General features: G+C 40.9%; 3 long non-coding RNA genes across 3 annotated transcripts in view; 2 read left to right on the forward strand and 1 right to left on the reverse strand.

Annotated features, from left to right (window-relative positions):
• The first annotated feature begins 513 nt into the window (after window positions 1–513).
• LOC123518138 lies at window positions 514–7,193 on the forward strand. The gene is made up of 4 exons (XR_006678679.1): window positions 514–588; window positions 1,011–1,127; window positions 4,360–4,451; window positions 7,131–7,193. It is a non-coding gene; the product is annotated as an uncharacterized LOC123518138 (long non-coding RNA).
• On the forward strand, window positions 7,190–9,827 carry LOC123518139. Its single transcript, XR_006678680.1, has 3 exons — window positions 7,190–7,260; window positions 7,617–7,675; window positions 9,558–9,827. It is a non-coding gene; the product is annotated as an uncharacterized LOC123518139 (long non-coding RNA).
• A 4,154-nt stretch (window positions 9,828–13,981) lies between these two features.
• The window catches only part of LOC123518196, a 12,653-nt gene continuing 9,241 nt past the window's right edge, over window positions 13,982–17,393 (reverse strand). Inside the window, exons 3-4 of the long non-coding RNA XR_006678706.1 lie at window positions 17,114–17,230; window positions 13,982–14,583 (exon numbers count right to left, since the gene is read on the reverse strand). This is a non-coding gene — a long non-coding RNA (uncharacterized LOC123518196). The remainder of the gene's footprint in view (window positions 14,584–17,113; window positions 17,231–17,393) is intronic.

A 17,393-nucleotide genomic window follows, 5' to 3' on the forward strand; every position in this document is an offset into this window, starting at 1 on the left:
TGTGCAATATCTGTATTTATTTATTGAAGTACTTGTATTCTTGTTAGGTATACTATCTATTTATACATTTTTGATACTTTAATCTTAAGTCTTTGCCCAAGGGGTGGGTGGCAAGGTCCATCCTCCTCCTTTGTTGCATTTATTTATTAATTCAACAATAAATGTATCAATCAATCAATTCATGCAGTGACCTTAACGTTATTTTTTTTTTCGCTAAACCAAAACACAGCTGGGCTCGATTCTATTGTAGTTTAAAAATTGGTTTACTTTGCTAACAAGAAATCAGGTATCAGAACAATGCCAACTCCATTGATAAAGGAAATATATATTTTTTAAATCCTATAACGCCGACCTCACCACCGCCATTTCGTTATTGGAAATATAATACTCGTGTTATTTTCATTTTTTTTACCATTTAATCCTATTCTTATTTTATTTAGATGATTTTTTTGTGTTTTATAAGAAGTTTGAGTAATAGAGGAAGTGTATGCATTGATGTCGACATTTTGCGTAGAAAAAACACGTCAGAAACCCGCCGTTGTTGGCTTGAAGTGTTGGCATAACAGTTTTTGAACATTTGTACAACAGGTGAGTTGTTCCCAGGTGTGTACGTCTGCATGCTTATTAGCTGAAGTATGTAGAGTGAGTGGGACGGGCCAATTAAGGTGAAAATGACTGGCAAACTGAAAATAAGTGCGTCTTTATAAGCAAACTGTTTTGATTTTTGTTGTCTCATATTTGTGGTGGTCATTCCTGCCCTCCTGCGCTTTGTCACGCCCCCATATTGCCTTCATAGCTTCATAGCTACTTTATGCACCCATACGCGTGATAGTCGAAGTGGTTACTGAGATATGATGATGGTGTTAGACGTGTCCGCCACCGTGCCTCCGTACCTCCCACATCGGCCCTTTCTGTGTCAGCCTTTTTTCAATTTTTTCTCCTTTTCTACGCCTTGTCACGCCACATTTATACTGTTACTACCACTACTACAACAACTACCACTATTCCAGAGGTGCACCATGGCTTGCCACAATGTCACAATGGGTCCTTGGAGAGCCGCTGGTGGTGACGCGCTGCCTGTGTGCTCTCTGCTACAATACACCACTCACCAAGTTCCAGAGGGAGAGGTGAGTGTGGGAGAGGTATGCGCAGGTGTGGTGGGTGTGTAAGTGTGTTTTTTATACGTTTTTGTAATGTCAACACACACTCTCTCTCTCTCTCTCTCTCTCTCTCTCTCTCTCTCTCTCTCTCTCTCTCTCTCTCTCTCTCTCTCTCTCTATATATATATATATATATATATATATATATATATATATATATATATATAATGTTTTTTTTTTTTTGTGTGTGTGTTGTTTGGCTAGACTTATTTTGGGCGTTTTCCAGGTGTAATTTAAAGGTTGTTTGTGGTGTGCAGGTGTGGTGTGTGTGTGTGTGTGTGTGTGTGTGTGTGTGTGTGTGTGTGTGTGTGTGTGTGTGTGTGTGTGTTTCACTGTTTGATCTGCTGCAGTCTCTGACGAGACAGCCAGACTTTACCCTACGGAACGAGCTCAGAGCTCATTATTTCCGACCTTCAGATAGGTCTGACACCAGGCACACACCACACACCAGGACAACAAGGTTACAACTCCTCGATTTACATCCCGTACCTACTCACTGCTAGGTGAACAGGGGCTACACGTGAAAGGAGACACACCCAAATATCTCCACCCGGCCAGGGAATCGAACCCTGGTCCTCTGTGTGTGTGTGTGTGTGTGTGTTTTTTTGTTGTGTGATGCAATATTTTTAGGTAATTTTTGGTGCGTTTTGGTTAGGAAATGTTTGTCTTCTTTCCTCCATATTGCCCTCCACAGGTTACTTCCAGGCTTTTCCTTCTGTAGACTATTTCCTCCATGTTTCCTCCACCTTCCCTCTAATTTTGACTATCCTATCTCCCTACTATCAAAGTCAAAATAGACCGATCAGTTTAACTAGTATAGTATGTAAGATACTAGAGAAAATCATTAAGGGTAGTATTTGGGAGCATTTAAATGAGAATAGATTAATTAGAGATACCCAACGTGGCTTTAGATCAGGGAGGTCCTGTCTTACAAATTTGCTCGATATCTTATAATATATTACCAAGGAGTTAGATGATGGAAATAGCATAGATGTTATATATCTAGATTTTAGCAAGGCGTTTGATAAGGTACTGCATTTTTTTTTTTTTTTTTTTTTTTTTTTTTTACAGTAAGGCCTATGGCACCTGTAGGCACACTTGAAGAGTGTATGGGAAGTGCTGTTCAGCTTCTGCCCATTAGTGGTGCAGGCAATTTTATTTATAGTGGTACCCATATTAGGGCCCATATCCCCACCCAAGCTCATCTTGAGTGTAACCACCTAGAGCTTGGGTATCATGGTGACATGTAGGTAACTTTAAACCACTCGACAAATGGCAAAGTGTTTTAAGGCTGTACGTGGTGGGATTCAAACCTACGCGTGGACGTCTGCCCGATCCCACGTTCACCACCTTATCCACTGCGCCACCGCCTCCCTAGTACTACAAATTGAGACCATGGGATAGGGGGTAGGTTAGTTGATTGGATTAGTGAATGGCTTTCTGATAAGAAACAGAGAGTAGTATTAAATGGGGCAATGTCTGAGTGGAAGGAAGTGGTTAGTGGGGTACCCCAAGGATCAGTGCTAGGACCTCTTCTTTTCTTGGTGTACATTAACTATTTAGATATATGAATTAGTAGCAAAGTATCAAAGTTTGCAGATGATACTAAGATAGCATGTGCAGTACAGGGTGAAAAGGACAATTACAGAATACAACGAGACCTGGACAGGCTGGTAGCATGGGCAGACAGGTGGCAAATGGAGTTTAATTCTAAAAAGTGTCAGGTTATGCATTTAGGTAAAGACAACACAAACTTTAGCTGTGAGATGGAGGGATGTTGGCTAGAGGCAGTAGAGGAGGGAAAGGATTTAGGAGTAGTGATAGACAGGACTATGAAATTTTCAAAGCAATGTTTAGAAGCAAGAAATAGGACAAATAGGATCCTGGGTTTTATAAGTATGTTAGGCCCCATTTAGAGTATTGCATACAGGCCTGGTCACCCCATTATAGGCAGGATATCAACATGTTAGAAGCAGTTCAGAGAAGAGCAACTAGGATGATACCAGCATTAAAGTGCCTGGAGTATAGAGATAGATTAAAGGAATTAAACATGTTTTCATTTGAGAGGAGATGTATAAGAGGGGATATGGTAGAGTTATTTAAAATGTTCTCAGATACAAACTACATAGATGTGAGATCTTTCTTTACCTTAGAGGAGGGAAGTAGGACTAGAAATCATGGCAGGAAGATTAGAAAGCAAGGCTGCAGGTTAGATATAAGAAAATATTTCTTTAGTCATAGGGTGGTAGACTTCTGGAATGCATTGCCAGAGACGGTTGTAAATAACACTAGTTTGACAATGTTTAAAAAACAGATTAGATAAGCACTTGAATTTATTAGATTTATAATTATGTATAGCGCTGCATGATAGTTTTTATAAGAAATTTACTATAGTTAAACAAGACATGATCCCCATGTATGGGGATCACAGATTGTAGAGGAATTCGCTGCAGGACGTAGCCCTGTTAGTGGGCCAAATATTTAGAATTAGTATATAATGTATTGTGTACATGTAAGTGTATCTTTAAGTAGACTACTGATGACGAGGTCGCTGTGCGACTGATACAGGATAACCTAGATGGGCCCTGGTGGCCCTTTGTTATCCTATTATTTATGTTATGTTATGTATGTTAAGATAGTCTAACTTCAAAACCAGACAATTTTTCTCATGTTTTCCTCCACCACTCCTCTTCTTTCCTCCATAACTCCCTCCACACACCAAGCTGTGTACTGTGCTAGTGTGGAAAATGTGTTCGCAGGTGTGGTGTGTGTGGCGTGTGTGTAAGTGGGTTTTTTGTTGTGTAAACAATATATTTTTTTGGTATGTGTTTTTTTGCATTTTCCAGTGTTTGTAAAGGGTTGTTTGTGGTGTGCAGGTGTGGGAATGGTGTCTGTTGGTGTGGTGTGTGTTTGGCATGTGTGGGGTGTGTGAAAGTGTGTTTTTTCTTACAATTTGGTCTCATAAACCTAAATTTTCCCCTTGTTTTGGCTGGAAAATATTTGTCACCTTTTGCAAATCCTCCTATTACCACCACCACCACCCCTGTCTAACCACACCCACAACCACCAAAAACAACCAACATTACCACATCAGATATTCACAAAACCACACCATTTCACTACCACCACTACCGGTATTACCACCACCACCACCACCACCACTACTGCTTCTACTACTTCCATCACCTCCTCCCTACAGGATCACCAGCTACCACCAGCTGACTAAAGGAAGTGTTTCTATTTAAGGATGGAACATGGCAACTGCACCAGCTGGGACAAACCTAGCCAACTGTGAGTATAGAAGGCTGTTTTAAGGCAGTTTAAGACTATTTTAAGGCTGTTTTGGGTTTATTATAGGTTGTTTTAGGGTGTTTCAAGACTTTAAGGGTGCTTAAGGCTACTTTAGGATATTTTAAGAGTGTTTCAGGGTGTTTTAAGGCTGTTTTAGGATGTTTTAAGATTATTTTAAGGTGATTTAAGTGATGTTTAAGGCTGTTTTAAGGCTGTTTTAGTGTTTTTAAAGATGTTTTAAGGTTATTTGAGGGCGTATTAGAGTGTTTAAGGGTGTTTTACAGCTGTTTTAAGGTGTTTAAGACTTTTTTGCTGTTTTAAAGCTATTTTAGGGTGTTTTAAGGGTGTTTCGCTCCTGAAGTGATGAAGTACATGCATACGCCATTGCTCCATTAGTGCTTCATCTACTCGCTTTGTGTATTTTTTTTATGATTCAATGACAAAGTGACTAACTGTTTTCAAGGACACTGGATACAGTGGCTTTTCGGGGGGCCTGAGGGGAGGGGTGGTGGCCGGTGGGCAGTGTGTTAAGCGTCATTTACATGGCGCTGCTTTTATTCGCTTTGGGCAAGCGTTTCAGTTCGCTAGCGAATTCGCTAGTCAAAGCGTTTCAAGTCTTTTATTCGCTAGCGACTAGAATCTTGAATTCGTAGCGTCTACTTAACGCTGCGATAAAGTTAAACGGGCTCAACTTTTAACGCTGGCGTCTAGAGTTTCAGGACGGAAATAATAGATGGTGAGGGCATATATATATATATATATATATATATATATATATATATATATATATATATATATATATTGCAATTTAAGATATTAAATAATTCTTTGAGCATAAAGAAATTCTCTGAATAACCTCTTCATTGTTGAATATTGCGTGATGGTTGTGTTGCGTCTAGAATGATATGTTAATTAGATTCTTCCTACAGTTTATGATAAACTACGGTTTTGAGACCTACCTTCACATAGTCGAACAGCACATGTTTGATTGCAGCAAGAACTTCTGGCAGGAATTTGCAGATGGTGCAGGCTGGAACTCTGAACAGCAGCTCTAGGGACTGATAGGAGTCCCCTGTGGCTAAGAAGCACAGAGTGATCTCTAGCTTCGTCCGGGATGGAATAGCAGGCCGCATAAAAGTGTCCTTCTTGTGTATAAAAGGATGTACCTTAATCCATAACTCCTCAAAATTCTCACAAGTCATCCTCAATACCTTGCAGTATGTAGTTGGGTTCTACAGTGCCAGTTCTTTCAGGAGATTATTTGACGCCCCCTGAGCCTGCCTCCTACTTATCCACTTTCGCACCCATTGTCTTTTTCTTGGTTGTTTTCTCGCTAAATCAAGCACTCTAGCTTGTAGCACCCTTGCGCAAAAGGCAACAGTAGCTCGCAGCACGTCCTCCTCTAATGCCATGACGCCTGGAACTGATTGATTTAACACTTGCGAGTTCATAATTTTTAGCAGCATCGTGTAAATGGCTTACCGCTTGCGTTAATAACCGCTTGAAATTTGCTCTGGAAAAGCGTTAAGTTGGCGATAGTAAATGCTAGCGTCTAGCATCAAAAGCAGCGCCGTGTAAACCAGCCTTTACTGATCAGTGTTGCATAATGGCATCGTCATTGTCATCCTTGAGGGATTCTGAGGGTGAGCTGGGTCTATGAGATGAATTACAGGATTCTGAGGACAATGAGAGTCAATCAGAAGGCCTCATTAGTCATTAGTGACTGAGATGAGGAATATTTGCAAGAAAATGACAGTGAGGCCAGGAGCTCCCAGGAAGAAAGTGATGGAAGTGGCGAGGATGAGAATTAAGAGAGATAGAAAGCATATATGTTGATTTAGAAGAGTGTTTGGTTTAAAATGTCCATATGGAAGTGGCGAGGATAAAAATTAAGAGAGATGAAAGCATATATGTTGATTTAGAAGAGTGTACGGTTTCAAATGTCAACATGGAAGCAGCGAGGATGAGGAGCAGCCATGCAGCCCTGCACTGCATGCTTCCCTCTACACTTTCTCTCTTTTATCTGATCCCTTTACTGACCAGCATCCTGGTACTGTTCTGGTCCTGATTGAGGATTTATCTGGCTTTGATCCTGATGTACCAAGGAATGACATGTTAGACGAGGTGGTACAGTCGCTATGTTTGTGGACCAGTGTCCGTGCAGCCAAGTTTTTCATGGACAACTCAACAATAAATCACAAAAAGTTTATGGCAAAAAAGTGGCTTCATGTCACAAGGGATGAAATGAATGTCTTCCTATGTCTGCACTCCGAACTAAACACGGTGCGGGGGTTGGGGGTTGTGCAGCGCGGGAGTGACTGAGTCACTAGTGAAGTGGTTAAAGCTATTTTAGGGTGTGTTAAGGCTATTTTAGGATATTTTAAAGCTGTATATGGGTGTTTTAAGAGTGTATTAGGGTGTTTTATGAGTGTATTGGATGTTTTAAGGTTGTTTTAGGGTATTTTAAGGTTGTTCTAGAGTGTATTAGGATGTTTTAAGTGTATTTGGGTATTTTAAGAGTGTTTTAGGGTGTTTAAGGCTATTTTAGGGTATTTTAATGCTGTTTTTGGGTGTTTTAAGAGAGAGAGTCTCTCTCTCTCTCTCTCTCTCTCTCTCTCTCTCTCTCTCTCTCTCTCTCTCTCTCTCTCTCTGATATTAATCCAGTTTTATTTATTTCAGATTGTGTTAAGATATGGAGAAAGACAGACCAAGGCAAGAAGAGGAGGAGGAGGAGGAGGAGGAAGGAAGGAAGAGGTGGAGGAAGATAAGAATAGGAGGAGAAGAAACAAGGAATGAAGAGAAAAAAAAGGTAAAATAATAAATATTGTCATTTTATAAAGTTTTTGTTATTTAAATTTTCTCTCTCTCTCTCTCTCTCTCTCTCTCTCTCTCTCTCTCTCTCTCTCTCTCTCTCTCTCTCTCTCTCTCTCTCTCTCTCTCTCTCTCTCTCTCTCTCTCTCTCTCTCTCTCTCTCTCTCTCTCTCTCTCTCTCTCTCTCTCTCTCTCTCTCTCTCTCTCTCTCTCTCTCTCTCTCTCTCTCTCTCTCTCTCTCTCTCTTTCCTCCTCCTCCCTCCCTCCCTCCCTCCTGGTGTTCTTACTGTATTAATGCTATTACTATTATTACTGTCCCAGTGTAACTTGTGTGACCCCTGACCTTTGCTACAGAACTCCCTGAACTGCGACCTCACTGTGATCCAAGAGGAGGTGGCCACTGAACACTTGAGGTCACGCTGGCTCCCTTCCTTATGCAGGCTAGTGGTGTGGTGTGTGTTGTGGTGTGGTGTTATAAGGTTAGTTTAGGTAGGTGGGTTGGTTTGGATTGGATAAGGTTTGAGGGTATTTTGAGGCAGTGTAGCATGTTTTGAGGCCATTTTGAGACAGTGTTACATGCTTTGAGGGTATTTTAGGATAGTTTGGCAGGTTTTGAGGACATTTTGAGACATTTTGTTATGTTTTGAAGGTATTTTAAGATAGTTTAGCATGTTTTGAGTTTTTTTTTTAGACAGTTTGGCATATTTTGAGGGTATTTTAAAACAGTTTGGCATGTTTTGAGGGCATTTTAGACAGTTTGTTATGTTTTGAGGGCATTTTAAGACAATTTGGTTGGTTTTAAGGGCATTTTAAGAAGTTCGGCATGTTTTGAGGGCATTTTAAGACAGTTTGGCAGCTTTTGAGGGCAATTTAAGAAGTTTGGCAGGTTTTGAGACAAGTTTTAAGACAGTTTGGCAAGTTTTGAGGACATTTTAAGACAGTTTGACATATTTTGATGACATTTTATGACAGTTTGGCATTTTGAGGGCATATTTAGACAGTTTGACATGTTTTGAAGGCATATTAAGAGTTTGGCATGTTTTGAGGACATTTTAAGACAGTTTGGCAGATTTTGAGGGTATTTTTAGACATTTTGGCATATTTTGAGGTTATATTAGGATGGCATGTTTTGAATGCATGTTAATACAGTTTGGCAGGTTTTGAGGTTATTTTAAGACAGTTTGCAGGTTTTGAGGACAATTTAAGACAGTTTGGCAGGTTTTGAGGGCAATTTAAGACAGTTTGGCAGGTTTTGAGGGAATTTTAAGACAGGTAAGTTTTGAGGGCAATTTAAGACAGTTTGGCAGATTTTGAGGGAATTTTAAGACTGTTTGGTAGGTTTTGAGGGCAATTTAAGACAGTTTGGCATATTTTGAGGGCAAGTTAAGACAGTTTAGCTGGTTTTGAGGGCATATTAAGACAGTTTGGCATGTTTTAAGGGAATTTGAAGACAGTTTGGTAGGTTTTGAGGGCAATTTAAGACAGTTTGGCATGTTTTGAGGGAATTTTAACAGTTTGATAGGTTTTGAGGACAATTTAAGACAGTTTGGCAGGTTTTGAGGGCAAGTTAAGACAGTTTAGCAGGTTTTGAGGGCATATTAAGACAGTTTGGCAAGTTTTAAGGACAATTTAATACAGTTTGGCATGTTTTGAGGGAATTTTAAGACAGTTTGGTAGGTTTTGAGGGCAATTTAAGACAATTTGGCAGGTTTGAGGACATTTTAAGACAGTTTGGCAGGTTTGGAGGTCTATGGTTGTGGTGTGGTGGTGTGGTATGGTGTGGTGTGGTGTGGTATAGTTGGGTTGAGTTTGGTAAGGTTAGGTTAGGTAAAGTTGAGTGAAGATAAGTTAAGATAAGATAAGGTTAGGTTAGGTTGGGTTGGGTTATGCTGGGTTGGTTTGGGTTAACTTGGGTTAGTTTAGGTTGGGTTGGGCTATGCTAGGTTAGCTTGGGTTGGGTTGGGTTATGCTGGGTTAGGTTAGGTTACATTGGGTTAAGTTCAGTTCAGATCAGTTCAGTTAGATTTGATTCAGTTCAGTTCAGTTTGATTTAGTTAGGTTAGGTTTTGTTCTGTTCACTTTAGTTCATTTCAGTTCAGTTGAGTTGAGTTGGTTAGATTAATTTCAGTTCAGTTTAGTTTAGTTAGGTTTTGTTCAGTTAAGTTCAGATAGGTTCATTTCAGTTCAGTTTAGTTAAGTTAGGTTAGGTTTGGTTGAGTTGAGTTGAGTTGAGTTCAGTTCAGTTTACAAAATAGTAAAGGTGACTCAATGTTAACATTGCACCTCTCATTACAGGAAAGTCAAGTCAAGAGTCCCTGAATGCTGCTAAGGAGACACACTGCTGCCAGGAACAATGCACCATCAAGCTAAGCCAAGCCAAGCCACGCCACAACACAGCACAAGCCTTCTACAAGACCTGGAGCCATCAACAACACCCAGAGTAACACACAACACCTGGAGCCATGAAGAACAGTTAGGATAGGTTAGGCAGTTTGGCATGTTTTTTTTTAGGGCATTTTAAGACAAGTTTGGCATGTTTTTCAGGGCATTTTAAGACAGTTTGGCATGTTTTTATGGTATTTTGATACCATTTGGTATGTTTTTGATGGCATTTGAAGAAAGTTTGGCTGTGATGATACCAATTTATTGACATTAGGAAGGGTGTATTGAGGTCACAAGATTAATGGCTTCAGTCTTCACTATTATAATCTCCCACATGAGTTTGTGAAGCAAGTGTTGGATTCTTAGGACAAAGATGCAGTGTGCTTGCTGACAGATTCACTCAGTGCTCACGGTTTCCAGAGGTTTCGCCACCTGCCGGTTTGCCACCTGTAGGTGTTTGCAGCCTAACCAATTTGCTACCTGGTAGTTTCACCCATGATAGGAGTGGTTTCGCTACTCACGATTTATATACTGAGTAGTAAATTTTTAAATGCAAGTTATAATAGTGAAATGCAGGTGTATGTTTTTATAGCTAGTAGTGCATGTTTAAAAGTAAGTATTTACAATCACAGCGAGGTGTAAAAGTTAAAAAATTCATTAAACGGGAGTCATTCATCAAAATAAAATTTCCCTTAAAATGAATGTACAAACATTAGGAAGGGAAAAAAATAAAAATATGTGCCCGGTTATATTGAAATCGTCATTCATCATTGGCTGTTCGAGTTGCTGGTCTGGAGCGTCCATACTGGTATTACTATTGTCCACTTGCTGGTCAGGAGCAGGAACTGCATCAATACTGGTATTACTATCATCCATTTGGAAAACTGGAGCCGGAACCGCATCAATACTGGTATTACTGTCGTCCAGTTGTTGGTCTGGAGCAGGATCCGGTTGCTGGCAACCATGGCAGAACCACTCCAGTTCTAGTTCCCTCCTGACCATCTTTCAATAGTCTGCATATGAAATTCCTGGAATGTGTTCATCATACAAGACTGTGTTCACTTTCAGCTCATAAATAATCCCTCCAATTGGAAATAGGATGCTCTTGGCAATACAAGACCAACATGCTCGGCAACAGCAATCTAACCACGAGAAGTGCTTCCAGACTCTGACCGAGACCTAAAATGCTACCGGTGGTAATTTCAACCTAGCTGGACACCTGAACCTGTAGTACGTATACGACACCGGCAGCACGTCACAGCCACATTGCCCACCGCATATTGCCAAATGTAAATTATTGCTTAAATTCAGTATACTTACCGGTATTACAGAGCCGATGTTGCCACTGTTACATACATCACACTGTATTCCGTGATGGCGATTTGAGAGTATCTTCCCGCAAAGGATACAATTATACTTCACCATCTTGACAGTGGTAACTCTCAGGCTAAACTGATAGCTTTCAATATACTTGTCATCCATGAAAACGGAAGCGAATCCACTCGGTGGCGAATCCACTAAGTGGCGAACAGTATTCTCATAGGTAGCGAAACAACAGGCGCGAACGCTCCAGGTGGCGAAACCTCTGGTACCCATGCTCACTCACTCATTCACTTACTGAGCTCAGAGGGAATAAAGAATGTGCATTGAAGTAAATATTGCTGCTTGTGTGTCAGACAAAGGCCTGTATTCACAAAAACTACTCTCTCAACACCACTGTTTCCAAGACCACAGAGATCACTGGCAGGGGTTTCATGAGTGTTTCTCCAGTTAATAATGTAGTAATGTTGTCACTCTGCCTCTAGAACCATAAAAACACCATTAAAAATGCTTTATTTTCTCACCACGACTGTTTTCCAAGGCCACAAAGATGACTGGCAATGTTTTCAGGAGTGTTTTTTCTGTTTAATTATGTAGAAATCTTGTCAATCTGCCTCTAGATCTGTAAAACACCCTTAAAAATTCTTTATTCTTTCACCACGACTGTTTTCCAAAGCCACAGAGATGACTGCTGGATTTTCAAGACTGTTTCTCCAGTTAATAATAGAAATTTTGTCATTCTGCCTTTAGAACTGTAAAAACATTCTTCAAAACGCTTTATTCTCTCACTACGACAGTTTTCCAAGGCCACAGAGATGACTAGTGGAGTTTTCAAGAGTGCTTCTCCAGTTAATATTGTAAAAATCTTGTCACTCTGCCTCTAGAACCATAAAAAAAAGATGAAATAATCCTCAAATTAAGTCATCACAAGGGACCCCCCCCTCTAATGAAGTAATTTGTCCTGCTGCTAGGCAACAAAGGCCATATAGCTGCTAGATGTCATTAGTGGGGTTCAAATCGATGCCCTGCAATCTACCACCATCGTGGCAGAATGCGGCGCCTTAATCCGCGTGACCACTAAGGACACACTAGAACCATAAGAAACACATTTAAGAATGATTTATTCTCTCACTATGACTATTTTCCAAGGCCATAGAGATGACTGGCAGGATTTTCAAGAGTGTTTCTCCAATTGGTGCTTGTGTGTGAGTGAAAGTATTGGGTTTTGTCATCTTAGAAGAGTGGGTCCCAAACTTTTTCAATATGTTTCCCAATTTAACCCCTTGATATTCCTTGTGGTGACTGTTTGGTGATTTTATACAGCTTCAGAAACTTAGGTGGGGATTAAAACAGTGAAGACTATGGCCATTAATTTTCTGACCTCTATAGATCCTTCCTAATGTCAATAAAATGGTCTAGTGGTACACAAATCCCAAGGTAAAAATGTGTCCCAGTACTGAAGGGGTTAAAATAGTGAAGACTGTGGCCATTAATCTTCTGACGTCTACAAACCCTTCCTAATGTAGATAAAATGGTCTAATGGTACACAAATGTCAAGGTAAAAATGTGTCCCAGTACTGAAGGGGTTATTGTGTGTGTGTGTTTAAAATGTATTATTTTCATATATATTATTACTATTTGATTGTTTATTTGTATTCTCTCTCTCTCTCTCTCTCTCTCTCTCTCTCTCTCTCTCTCTCTCTCTCTCTCTCTCTCTCTCTCTCTCTCTCTCTCTCTCTCTCTCTCTCTCTCTCTCTCTCTCTCTCTCTCTCTCTCTCTCTCAAGTTGAAACAGTGATTATGTCACTTCAAAACCAAACATTTTTATCTTTGAATATTTGCTAACTTGAAAAATTGTTTAAAAATATTTTGTGAAGTTGAAAATATGCGCAGATTTTTTGATGTGAAGTTGTAAATGTCTATTTTTTTTATACTATTGTAGACTTAATATTTATTAAGTTGAAAATTTGTGTAGATTTTTTTTCACTGCATAAATTTTGCTCACTTTTTATATTAAGTTGATTTTTTAATGTTTTTTTTTATTAAGTTGAAAATTTGTGTAGCTGTATTAATTTTGCTCTCTTTTTGTGTAGCTGTATAAATTTATCAAGGTGAAAATTTGTGTAGATGCATAAATTTTGTTGTTTTTATAACTAGCTGTATAAATTTATCAAGGTGAAAATTTGTGTAGATGCATAAATTTTGCTGTTTTTATACTAAGTTGAAAATTTGTGTAGAGTTTTTTCACTTTTTTTTTTTTACTGTGTAGAGTTTTTTCACTTTTTTTTTTTTACTATTTTTTTTTTTTTTTTTTACTGTATTTATTAAGTTGAAATTATTTGTAGAGTTTTCCAGGCAATGTAATAATGTAAAGAATTGTTGAATAAAAGTTTAGGGAGACTCTTGCATTTAATTTTAGCTCCAATATGCATCTGCCTCATCTCCGGAGACTCTTTCGAGTATTTTGGACTTAGTACAGTTTTTAGGGCCCTCTTTTGGGGTTTTTAGGCCAATTTTTGGGTTTTTTTCACCATTTTTTGACCATTTTACTCAATTTTTTGGCCAGTAGTGCAGTATTTTGCCCTATTTTTGGCCAGCGGAGCACACACATGCAGCAGCACAACAATATATTGGTACCATTTTTGGCCAATAAATAATAATAGTATTTGTGACAATTTAAATTCTCTATATCAGGTTTTCTTAATTTACCTGTTTTCGTAACGATTAAAATTTCATGCCGAGTCGAGTCTCATTAAGTTCATCATGGCTGGTAGTAATTTATTCACAGATAATTTCCTATCCACTTTGTATTATTCCTTGTGATATTTAAGAAAAAGCTTTTAATAAATAAAAACCAAATTAGTGATTTTATTTCTGCTGCGTTGTTTAGAGCGAGTGTAGGAGGTTAATAGAGGCAATATTGGTGTGTCAGACAGTGACCTATGCCGGCTTGAAGCGACTACTCACTGAAACCAACCACAAATATCCCCAGGAATGGAAATTTACCGAAACAATAAAGATTTCTTCACAATTTATTATTCAGTAAGTGACAACAGCTTAGTACAGTGACAACACAATGAGGCAGTGAAGACAATTTATTACAATGGAGTAATGGCACCACACCACCACACCTGTCTAAGTACATCCACCACCCACAATGAGTGGAAAAGACCGACTGCCACGCCAACCCGCAACTCTTCCCTCCCTGGCCACTAACACCACCAGCAGTACCAGTAACAGTAGGTGATGGCCGTGCAGGGTCAAGGTGCCATGCAGAATCCTTGCTGGTGGAGGTGGTGGTGGTGGGTGCGGGGGCGGGGACGGCTGCGGCAGGTGTTGACTGGCAGAAAGTGCGCGATGCGAAGCTGAATCTCGCTGGATGAAGGCGCCGGCGGTAGTAGCAATAGTAGTAGTAGCAAGTAGTAGTAGTAGTAGTAGTGGTGGTGGTGGTGGTGGTGGTGGTAGTGGTAGCAGTAGAAGGCGTTTGCCGGGCCGCTGGGGTGCGCTGCGAGGCAGAGTCCCTCAGCGGTAGTAACGGCAACGGTGGTGTTAGGGGAAGGGTCAGTGATGGTGCAGGAGTCACGTGATCGCTGCACTCAAGGCCTTTTGATCGCCAATAACTGCAATGGACAAAAATTAACTGATTATCTCCACACGTACTACCCGCCACACTCCTACAAAACATTCACTGCCTCAATCAGTCTCTCACTCGCCCTGCTCTCGTTATTCCATTTACACTCCAGTCACCTCAATGAGACCGGCAACAAGAGGATGTGCGGACGGCTGCGTGAGTGGGTGCGCGCAAGATCTACTGTGTGTAGATGCGGCCTGAATGAGGAATGGATGTGCACTGAAGCAAGGAAGAGGACAACAAACAGGCAAGGTCATGTATGAAATTTAGTTGTTTGAATGTAAGAGGATGGGGAATTGGTAAATTTCAGGATGTATGCAACGAGTTGAATGAATGGAGCCTAGATGTGGTAGGTATTACTGAGACTCACCTGCGGGATGTGGTGCAGATAGAGGGAAATGAGTTTGTGATGTTAGGAAAAGGACACAAGAAACAGGAGAAGCTAGGAGGCGGCGTAGCCCTGCTCCACAGGAAGGTGAGGAATCCGAGAGTGGAAGAGCTGGCCATAGGAGACAGTGCTGAGAGTGAGGACGTGTTAGCTGTTCGAGTGGAGGGTAGGGATGAGAGTGGCAGAGCTGAGAGGATAGTTGTAGCGGTAGTGTATATGACAGTGGAAGGCGATAGAGCAGTTAGGGAGAATAGTAGAAAATATAGTGTTTTGAAAAAGATTGCAAGAGATTATGCTGGAGAGAGAGTGTTATGGGAGACATGAATGCTCACGTAGGCATGTTAGGTAAACAAATGAATAGGAATGGTGAGATGCTGGATGAGTGTGAATGAGATGAACTTGGCGAATCCGAATGAGACCCTGGCTGAAGGACGAGTGACTTGGTGTGCGATGAACCAGGAGTCTGCGATTGACTACATGCTTGTGAATAGGAGAATACGTGAAATTGTTGACCGTATATGGATAGATGAAGATGGGATGATTGACAGTCTCAGACCACAAATTGCTGGTGCTAAAATGTAAGTTGAATGGAAGAGACGGAACAAATGCCAAGGTCAAGAGGAAAAAGTGGAGGTTGAGGGATGCAGGATGGGAAAATTTCCAGGTGGACTTGAGCGAGAGAAGATGGGAGGAATGAGCCTGAATGATGTGGATGAACTGAATGACAGATTTGTAGAGAATGTGAAGAACGCAGCAGCCAGTCAGATAGGGTATGCAAGAACAAGTGCTAGAAAGCATAAAAGTAAGCCATGGTGGAATGATGAGATTAGAGATGCTAGGAAGGAAAGGAATGATGAGATTAGAGATGCTAGGAAGGAAAGGAAGAGACTGAATAGGGTGTGCAGACAGTTAAGGAGGAGACATGAGTGAGGAGGCTGAAAGCGAGTACCTGAATGCATGGACAGCGTATGCGAGTCAGCAGCGAGTGACGAAGCGAAAGATAATGAATGCTAAAGTTAAATGTGAGAAAAGTGTGATTCAGTCCCTTAGAAAGGTGTGGAAGGTGGTCTTGAATGGTACAGATTCCTGAGGGGTGAGGGGATGCCTACAGTGAGAATGTGGAGAGCCTGAAGGTAAATGGGGCAGTGGTGACTCATAAGGAAGAAATGAGAAGGGCATCATGTATGGTACGGATGTGATTGCATGGAATGAGAGTGAACTAGAAAAGTTAGAAATAGGGCAGAATAGAGTTGCAAGAATGGCACTTAATGTACCTAGATATGCAGCAGTAGAGGCCCTTAGGGGAGACATGGGTTGGAGCACTTTTAGAGAAAGGTATGTAAAAGCGACCCTACGGTATAAAGCTAGGTTAGAGCGAATGAATGATACTAGAATAGTGAGAAAAGTGTTTGTGGAATGTCAGGAGTAGCAAGTGGGGGGAAAAGTGTCAAGATGGTGGTGAAGTGGTCTAATAGCTAGTTGGGCTTTTCAGCAGGTAGAAGGAAGGCACTTAGAGAAGGACTGGAGTATGATAGTTAGAAATGGAGATGGTAGCGAATGGGGTGTGAGGAAGTGGAGGAGTGAGATACAGTAGTGAAAGGTGTGGGACTGAAAAATAGCGCAAAAGAGTACCTTGGATTGGTATAGAGAGAAAGAGGCCCCAATGTATGAAAAGTGGTATGATGGAAGCCTGGGTGGGGATCTTCTCTTCCGAGCTAGGACACAGTGCATGGATGTGAATGCAAGGCATTATAGATGGTCTGAGTCCCGCAGCAAAGTGTGCTAGATGCGTGACGTGGGAGAGGATGAGACGGTGGAGCATGTGGTGCTAGAGTGTGAAGTATGCCAGAGACAGGTATGAGATGATGTAAGTGGTGCTGAGGGAGCTGGGGCATGACAGAGTGGAGATGACAGGAAGGGAATGGATGGTGGTGCTGCTGGGACTCTGGGGAGACGAATGAAAGGATGATTGAGGCTGTAAAAGAGTTCCTGGAGAGAATGTGGCGTGCTAGATGCAGGAACTAGTGGTGTGAAAGATAGTGATTGCCCTCTTTGTTGTGTTTTTTTTTTCTTATTTTCCCCACAGGCGCTGCCGATACAAAGGCCTGACGCAGAAGAAATTCTGCGTCACCTGTAGCATCAAGATCAAGTGGGCGTTGTCAGTGAAGGCGCAGTGCAAAGTTGTTGTCTTGATAGAGGAGACTCCTTATCGCTGTGGAGTCAAGCCTTTCGATCGGATCGTCAACGCCTGTAATGGACAAAAAACATACATGAACAAAACTTTCTATCTCAATTCGCCACACTTATCTTAAAAGTCCTTCACTGCCTCAACTAGCCTTTCATTCGTCTTTACACAGTTCCACCACCAATCACACATTCCCTCCACGTCTTCTCCACTTTTCATCCATAGT

This window comes from Portunus trituberculatus, chromosome 43 (assembly GCF_017591435.1).
Source record: "Portunus trituberculatus isolate SZX2019 chromosome 43, ASM1759143v1, whole genome shotgun sequence".
NCBI classification, from domain to species: domain Eukaryota; kingdom Metazoa; phylum Arthropoda; class Malacostraca; order Decapoda; family Portunidae; genus Portunus; species Portunus trituberculatus.